Source organism: Papio anubis, chromosome 12 (assembly GCF_008728515.1).
Source record: "Papio anubis isolate 15944 chromosome 12, Panubis1.0, whole genome shotgun sequence".
NCBI lineage: Eukaryota > Metazoa > Chordata > Mammalia > Primates > Cercopithecidae > Papio > Papio anubis.
The window spans coordinates 71952998-71961863 of NC_044987.1; positions in this window are offsets into that span (position 1 = coordinate 71952998).

Consider the following 8866-nt stretch of genomic DNA (forward strand, 5'->3'; position numbering starts at 1 on the left):
CTCAGTTCCCTGAGACCACTTTTTTTTGCAAGCTCCTATTAAAAGTTTCTTTCTGAGAAACTGAATTTGTCAGCCTCTTTCTTCAGCCTATCAGCTCCCTAGCCTTTGGGGGTAGGTGTGCGTATACTTGCTCACTGTGGAACAGCACCCTTGAGTATTCAGCGAGTATAATAAGCACGTGCATGTGGGGAAGCTAGACAAGGCTGGGGAAGGAACCACCAAAGATTTAGAAGTAACATTGTCCAGTGCTCACATACAGCTAGACATGATGCCTTTCCCCTTCAGCCAGACTGAAAAACTTTATGATCCTCAGAATGTAAGACAGAGTACACAGAACAGTCTTGCCTCGATAGTGGAAAAGAATTAGTCCTCTACTGAGTACTGCTCCAGCTTTACATAATAATCTTAAAAGCAAAACCTGAAAAGATCAAATGCTTCCAGTAACTTAACTGTGTCCCAGAACAAAGAGCAATAGCATTTTATGGAAACACAAAAATATGCAGTAACCATAATGGAAAAATTCACAGTATCTGGCATCCAATAAAAAATTCCTAGATACAAAAAAGGAGGGAAATATCACTTGTAATGAGAAAAAAATAAATTGAAAACAAACCGTAACTGATAATAGATATTAGAAATAGCAAGCATAGCCATTAAAAGTTACTACAACTATATGCCACATGTTTAAAAAGTTAAGTAGAGATATGGAAGATATAAAAAAGAACCAAGTAAAATTTCTAGAGAAGAAAACTGCAATGCGTGATGGCAAATACATTGGATAGGATTAATGACACATTAGATTTTGCAGAAGAAAAAATTAGTGAACCTGAAGATGTAACAATAGAAACTATGCAAAAAAAAAAAAAAACCCAGAGAGAAAAGGGAATTTAAAAAAATGAGCACAGACAGCATCAGTGAGCTATGGGAAAACTTCAAGTGGCTTAACATACTTGTAATGGAATCAGTAAAGAAGAGAAAACATAGGAGCAGAAACAAATTTTTGAAGAAATAATGGCCATAATTTTTACAAATTTGATAAAAATCTTACTCCTACAAGATCTAAGAATCTAAAACTCTAAGCCAAAGAAATAAGAAGAAAACCATCCCAAGCCCCACCATAATCAAATTGTCAAAAACCAGTGATGATTACAAAAAAAAAAATTTTTTTAAGCAGCCAGGTTAAAAAATATAATAAAAATCACCAATAGGTAACATGTGGGGGAACAAAGATAACTCAACAGAAATGATGTCAGTGGAAAGACAACAGACAACATCTTCAAAATGCTGAAAAAAATGAACTGTCAGCCTCAATCTTCATATTCAGCAAAAATATCTTTCAAAAACAGAGGTGACTCAAGATCAAGGAGCTGGCAGGAAGAAGCAAAAAGAGAAGGTAATATTGGTTTTCCAGATATTCAAGAGCTGAAAGATTTCACCAAGAGCAGACCCACACTACAAGAAATATTAAAAGAAGTCTCTCAGACAGAAGCAAAGAAATATCAGATAAAAATATGAATCTACACAAAGAAAGCACACTCGAAATAATAACTACACAGGTAAACATACAAGACACTGTTATATAAATGCCTATGAAGGTCCCTGATTCTAGTTCAGTCCTCAAATCCCATGCTATGCTTCTCTGGGCCTGTTTCACACATGTGCAGCTGAGGAATGACTTGTATTGGTTTATACAGAATCAGGGGATTCCCTTCTCTGGCTGTCTTCTGCCCAGGATTTCTCCCACACTTTCCAGGTCCTGAGGTCCCACCTTTTTTCGTTTCTTTGACTAGAAATACATGTTTCTCTCTCTGAGTATTAGCCTCTGTGCTTTCACAGTTTTGCATGGCTGGAGCCACACCCAGAGTAAAATGATGAGATAAAACAGAGGGAGTGCTCCAGAATCTCACACCACAGGAATCCCTTATTTCAGTTTATCTGACCAGAGAGATAAGTTTTCTCTCAAGGTTTTCAGTGTCTATGCTATTACCATCACCACTACAGCAGGGAGCTTCACAAATGGGGTTGCTGAAAAAAAAGATAAAAGAAAAACAACTGGGACTTTCCCCCTGACTCTCTGGCGTGCAGGAGGCTCCTCCTTTGGTCTTCTGGTCAGATGGGGAAGGCCTTCTCTGAGTTTTGCTGTCCATACATGTTATACAATTCTGCCACTGGGGCTACCCTTGGATCAAACCCTGAAGACAAAGGAAAAAAACCCCAGAAAACTCCTTCCCATACTGCTTGTTCTTTAAGATTTGACATTCTTCCCCAATCTGACAACTAGTGTTTATTTTTGTCTTCAGGTAGTTTTTTTTTTTTTTAATTCTATCCAGAGTTATTAGTTGTAATCTGTAGGGAAGATAGGCCGTAGTGGAGTGAGTCCATTTTGGCTAGCACCAGAAGTCTCAAATAAATTATTAAGGCAGGCAAAGGTTATAAACATACATTTGACAGTGGCAGAGAACCATAATGTCTGATAAACTCACGAAAGTACATTGACCTTCATTTATAATCAAGAAAATGGAAGTCAGTTTGATAAAATATACACACAGCAGTTTGGCAAAATTTTGTCATGTGATAACATCCAGAGTAGAAGATGATGTAAGAAAACAGGAATGGAATCATTTTATATTTTAAGTAGAATTATAAATTAGTATAACCAATTCCTAACCAAAGTCATCATACAGGTTAAAATAATTACAAGAGACTATCATATGCAACTCTACAGCTACACATTTGGAAACCTACAGGAAATATATCATTTCCCAACAAAATAAAAATTACCAACATTAATGCAAGAAGTAGCAAAAAAAAATTGAATACATCAATTACAAAAGCTGTTAGAAAATGACAAGAAATCTACCTTTAAAAGTAATACTAAGTCCAAATGATTTTAGAATTGAGCTTTATCTAAGCTATGGGACAAATTATTATAATACTGTTTAAGTTATTCCAGACCGCATAAAAATATAGAAACCTCTTGAACTTATTTTACTAGTAAAGCATTTTAATAACCAAATTGCTTGCAGATAGTATGAAACAAAGAAGATCAAGCTCACCCATGTATCTAGAAAAAGTTTTAATCAAAGTATTAGCAAAAAATACTGAAGGATGTAAAATAATACAATGTGACCAAATGGGGTATATTTTGAGATCCAAAGGTATAATAGCAAGAGACTGATAAACATATTACATAAAGAAATCAAAGGAAAAACTGTACCATTAAGCATCATCTGTCAAGATGTTCAAGATTAAGAAGTATAGCTGAGAGGGACCCCACCTGATTGTCTTTTAACTCCCTGAATTCTAGTTGTTTATGATCAACACTTCATTTGTTCTTCTTCATTATATAAACCAATACATTTTCTTTTTTTTGTTTCTTAAACTAGTTTGAGTTGGAATGCTGTCACTTGCAACTAAGTATATTTTCTGCTAGGTGCAGTGGCTCACGCCTGTAACCACAAGACTTTGGAAGGCCAAGGAGGAAGGATTACTTGAGACCAGCCTGGGAAAGCATAACAAGATATCATCCCCACAAAAAAATGTTTAGAATAAAAATTAGCCAGGCATAGTGGCACATGCCTGTAGTCCTAGCTATTCAGGAGGCTGAGGCAGGGGGGTCAGTTGAGCCCAGGAGTTCGAGGATGCAATGAGCTATAATTGTGCCACTGTACTCCAGCCATGACTACAGAGCAAGACCCTACCATTAAAAAACAAAACAAAACAAACAACAACAAAAACAGAAAGAATGTATATTAATACAAGTATCAACAGAAAAAATAGTTGATAAAAACAATTTTCCATAGTCACGTAGAGCATAAATATTTTAAAGTCAGTAGAAAACCATCATACATTGTTAGTAGGAATATAAAACAGTATAACCCTTTTGGAAAACAGTTTGGTAGTTTCTCAAAAAGTTAAACATAATATTACCATATAACCCAACAATTCCCCTCCTATATATCTACCCCAGAGAAATGAAAACATGTCCACACAAAGACTTCATGTGACTGTTTACAGTAACATTATTCATAATGCTCCAAAACGGGAAAGAACCTAAAATGTCCATCACTGGTAAATGAATGGAGGAAACGTGGTTTAACCATACAGTGAAATATTATCCAGCAGTAAAAAACAAAATACGGACACATGCTACATCATAGATGAACCTTGAAAAACTTTATGCTAAGTGAAAGCAAGCCAGACACAAGAAACTATATATAGCAAGATTTCGTTTACATGAATTGTTCAGAAAATCTATAGGGACAGAAAGTAGACTGGTGCTGCCCTGGGGGTAGGGGCTGGGATTGACTATAAATAAATATAAAATATATCTTTGGAGAATACAAATATTCTAAAACTAATTTATGGTAGTAGTTGGACCACACACTAAATGTTACTAGACATCACTGAACACTCGAAATGTTTTTAATACTACAAAATATAACTTAATAAGATTGTTAAAAATTAGCCAGTAGTTTCCTAATATACAAACAATAATCAAGTAAAATATAGAAGAAAGCATTCCATTCACAACTATAGAAAGTCATACAGTATCTAGAAATAATATAATCAGAAATGTTTGGTACTTATAGGAAACTACAAAATTTTACTAATAAACGTTAAATCTTGAATAAAAGGAGAGAGCTTGTTTTTTAAAAGTATATTGCACCATCGTAAGTATTTCCTAATTTACACTGTAAATTTAATATATTTGCAAGCAAAATCCCAACAGGATTTTTAAAAGAGAAGAAACCTTAAAAATGATTAACTTTATCTAAAAGTATAAACATATGAAAATAATCAGGAAAATCTTTAAAAAGAAGAGTGAGAGCTGGGAACACACCCTACAGTATTATATTATCATAAAGCTACAATCCTTACAACAGTCCAATAGAATTTATAGATGTATCAATGGAACAGAATGAAAAGCTAATAAATTAGCAAATAAATATGCAAGTTTAATATCTTATAAAGCAAATTTCAAAGGAAGGGGAAAATATGAAATACTCAATATGTGGTGTTTGGACCCGTGTCAAGTCATTTGGAAAAACATAAAGCGTGATTCTGACCTCACTTCTTATACCGAAATAAAACCCAGATGGATGATACTTTTATAATAGCTGAATGGGAAAGGTTATTTTAAGCATTTCACAAAGATTAATGTCTATAGAGAAAAGGATTATAAATTGGATTGCATTTTAGTTAAAAGTATTTGAGAGCTCACTTTATCCCAGGCACTTTTCTGAGCATTTTATTTAACCTAAGATTAAAAGCAAGTAACGTATTTAATCCACATAACCAACTTGACCTATCTTCTGTTCCTCGTCATAGTCTCTCGGCCTCACCTGTCTCCTGGGCTCAGCCATTTGCTCTGCTTCACTCAGCATCTCAGCCAAAGGACACACCCTTCTGCTGCTTGAGGCTGAGCAGCCACTTACCTGGAGTCTCTGGCCCCTACTACAATCTCCAGACCCAGATGAAATGCCACTCCACAGAAGTGGCTACCCATAGCTGCCAAAAAGCCTGATAATGCAACCCACAGTGTGGAAAAGTTAACTCCTAGTGGGGAAAAATTTGACTCATAAAAGACAGGAAGCAGAAGGATAAAATCTCTCCTTCCTCCTGCCCACTGACTGTGCTGAGACATAGATGGCCATGCAGCCTGTCTGGAGGCTTCGTGCATGGCTGAGTGACTGACTTACCTGCTGAGACGCAGTTATGTGTTTGTAGTCATGACAGTAGCCAGTGCAGAAAGGCTTTACCCTACGTTGCTTCCCACACTTTACCACCTCCCTTTTCTTTTCATCCATTCTTGCTGCCCTGGGATCACATCTCTCACCTAAAGCATTAGCACTTAATCCTTGTCCCAGTGTTTGTATTTTAGAGAATCTAGAGTAGGACATTCAATTTTTCTGATAAGGAAACTAATTCACAGACAAGTAAAGAAACTTGTTAAAGATCATTCAGCCATTAAGCTTGGTTTTGAACACAAGGAAACTCATTAATCTTGTACTGTGTAACTCAGAAATAAAAACCCAACAGCAAACTGTGAACTATGGAATGCTATTTTTGGGATCAAGAGTAAGACAAGACAGGGGCAGGCACAGTGGCTCAAACCTGTAATCCCAGAACTTTGGGAGGCCAAGGCAGGTGGATCATGAGGTCAGGAGATCCAGACCATCCTGGCCAACATGGTGAAACCCTGTTTCTACTAAAGAATACAAAAAATTAGCCAGGTGTGGTGGCACATGCCTGTAGTCCCAGCTACTCGGGAGGCTGAGGCAGGAAAATCACTTGAACCCCGGAGGCAGAGGTTGTCATGAGCTGAGATTACGCCACTGCACTCCAGCCTGGGCAACAGAGCAAGACTCTGTCTCAAAAAAAAAAAAAAAAAGTAAGACAAAACTGCCCACTATTATCATCTCTCTTCAGTATTAGATTGGTATACTATTATACTATGATACTAGAAATCCTAGCATAATGGCCAACAAAAGAAACAGAGCTGATATTACTCACAGATGTTTTGATTATATATGTAAGTGATTTTTAATCCATAAATGAATTATTAGAATCAATTTGAAATACAAAATGTTGCTGCATACAAGGGCAATATACAAATCTCAATTATAGTTTCATACATCGCAACAAAACACAAAACTACAAATACTGCTTGTAATTGCATTTAAAATACCCAGGAATATATCTTACAGTAACTCTGCAAGACACTCACAAAACTATAAAACATTATCAAGAGAAATCAATAAGGATCCCAAAAATGGAGATAGAAATCACATTAATAGATTGTAAGATTCAATTTTATTATGTCATTTCTCCAATTGATCTATAGAGTCAAAGCAATCCTAATCAAAGTCCTAGCAAGTTTTTTGTTTGGAGGAAGTGGATTTTGAGTGTGTGAAATGTGTGCCAAGGGCCAAGAACAACCAAAAATGTCCTTGAAGAAGAAGAAATGGAGAGAAAGTTGTTCTAACAGATGTTAAGCTACAAGAAGCTCAGTATTGTATTGGTACAAAGGTTGACAAAAATGAAAAAGAAAGACACAAGCAATAAGGTAAAAGATGCCATTGGATCTTACTTTATACCATAACTAAAATCAACTCTAGGTAGATTAAAGGTAAAATGAGAAGGAGAAACCTATGTAACTTTTAGAAATTAATATATCTTCATTTTCTCACAGCTGGAAATGATTTCTTTAAAAAGGTGCAAAAAGAAAAAAAAAAAAAACAGAAAAAGGTAGATAAATTCGACTTCCTTAAAAGTTAGAACTGCAGTTAATGAAAGAGAACTATAAAAAGAGGGAAAAACCAAGCAACAAATCAGGAGAAGCTATTTGCAACACATATAACTGGCAAAGGTTTTCTACTTAGAACACCACAGTTTTTGTATCTAAGACGAACAGTTTTCCACATTTTACCATCATGGACATTGGGGTGCATCTTATGATCGCTGGCAGGTTACAACGTAATTGAAAATGTTTTTTTTTTTCTTAATGTAATACAGTGGTACATTTTTATAGATGGCATATTAGATTTGATGAAAAACTGCATATAAAGAACACTGAAGATACCTTACATAAAAAACAATTCAAGACCAAAAATGGACAAATGACTTAACAGGAACTTCATGAGAGAGAAAACCAAAATGGTCAATAATTATGTGAAAAAATAGCTTCATTAGGAATCACATAAATGCAAATTAAAGCTATAATGATATATGTAGGCAAACATTTTTAAGTCTGGCAATACCAAGTATTAGCAAACATTTAAAGAAATAGGACCCTCTCATCCACCATGGATCAGAAAGTAAATTGGTAAGCCACTTTGGAGTACAATTTGCATTACCTAGTAAAGATTAACATGTCCAAACCCTATGATTCAATAACCCCTCTCCTAAGTATACATCATAAGAAAACTTTAATATACTTACACCAGATACATGTATGTGTGTGTATGTATTTAAAATAGCATCATTAAAAACATCAAAAAACTAAAAATGACACAAATGTTCATCAACAATCCACTGGCTAAACAAATTGATTTCTATCTCTGCAATGAAATATTATACATCAATAAAAATGAATGAACTACAGCTACATGCAGCAAAATTAATGTATCTCATTCTCAATGCTGAATGAAAGAAAGAAGTTAAAAAATGCATTCAGAATGATTTCTTTCATATAAAGTTCAAAATAGTCAAAACTGAACAAAAGATTATTTAGGAATACATAGATATGCAGTGCAAGTATGAAGAAAAGCAAGACAACAGTTGTCACAAAAGTCAAAGTCATGGTTTCCCATGTTCTAGTAGTAAGTACTTGTGATTATGAAGGGGCATAGCAACTTTCAAAGGTGCAGGCAATTTTCTGTTTCATATCCTAAGTAGAGATTGCACCAGTGTTCATTTAATTATAATTTATATGCATCCATTTATATAATCTTCTGTAGGTATAGCATATCACATTTTTTAAATGAAAAGAGTTGCAGAGCAATATGATCTCATTTAATGTTCATATTTAAATGTTAAGTACATATAGGTAGAAAAACTCTCAGCTGTTTTACTTAGGGGATATTATCTCTGGGGTGTGGGGTTGTGAGTCTATAAGAGATTTGTAGTCTGTGTTATGTGAATTTTTACAACAAGCACATATGACTTTGTAATCAATTAAAACAAGACATTTAATCAACTAGGAAAAGCATGCCAGGTAAAACACACCAGGTATTGAGACAGCCAACTTCACCGAAATAATTTGAATTGGACACTTCTATAAAATTTTATATTCCTTGCCCTACTGCCTGGGTTGCTAAGAATCAGATTTCAAAGATAATTAAAGCCTTTAAGGAAAACCGAT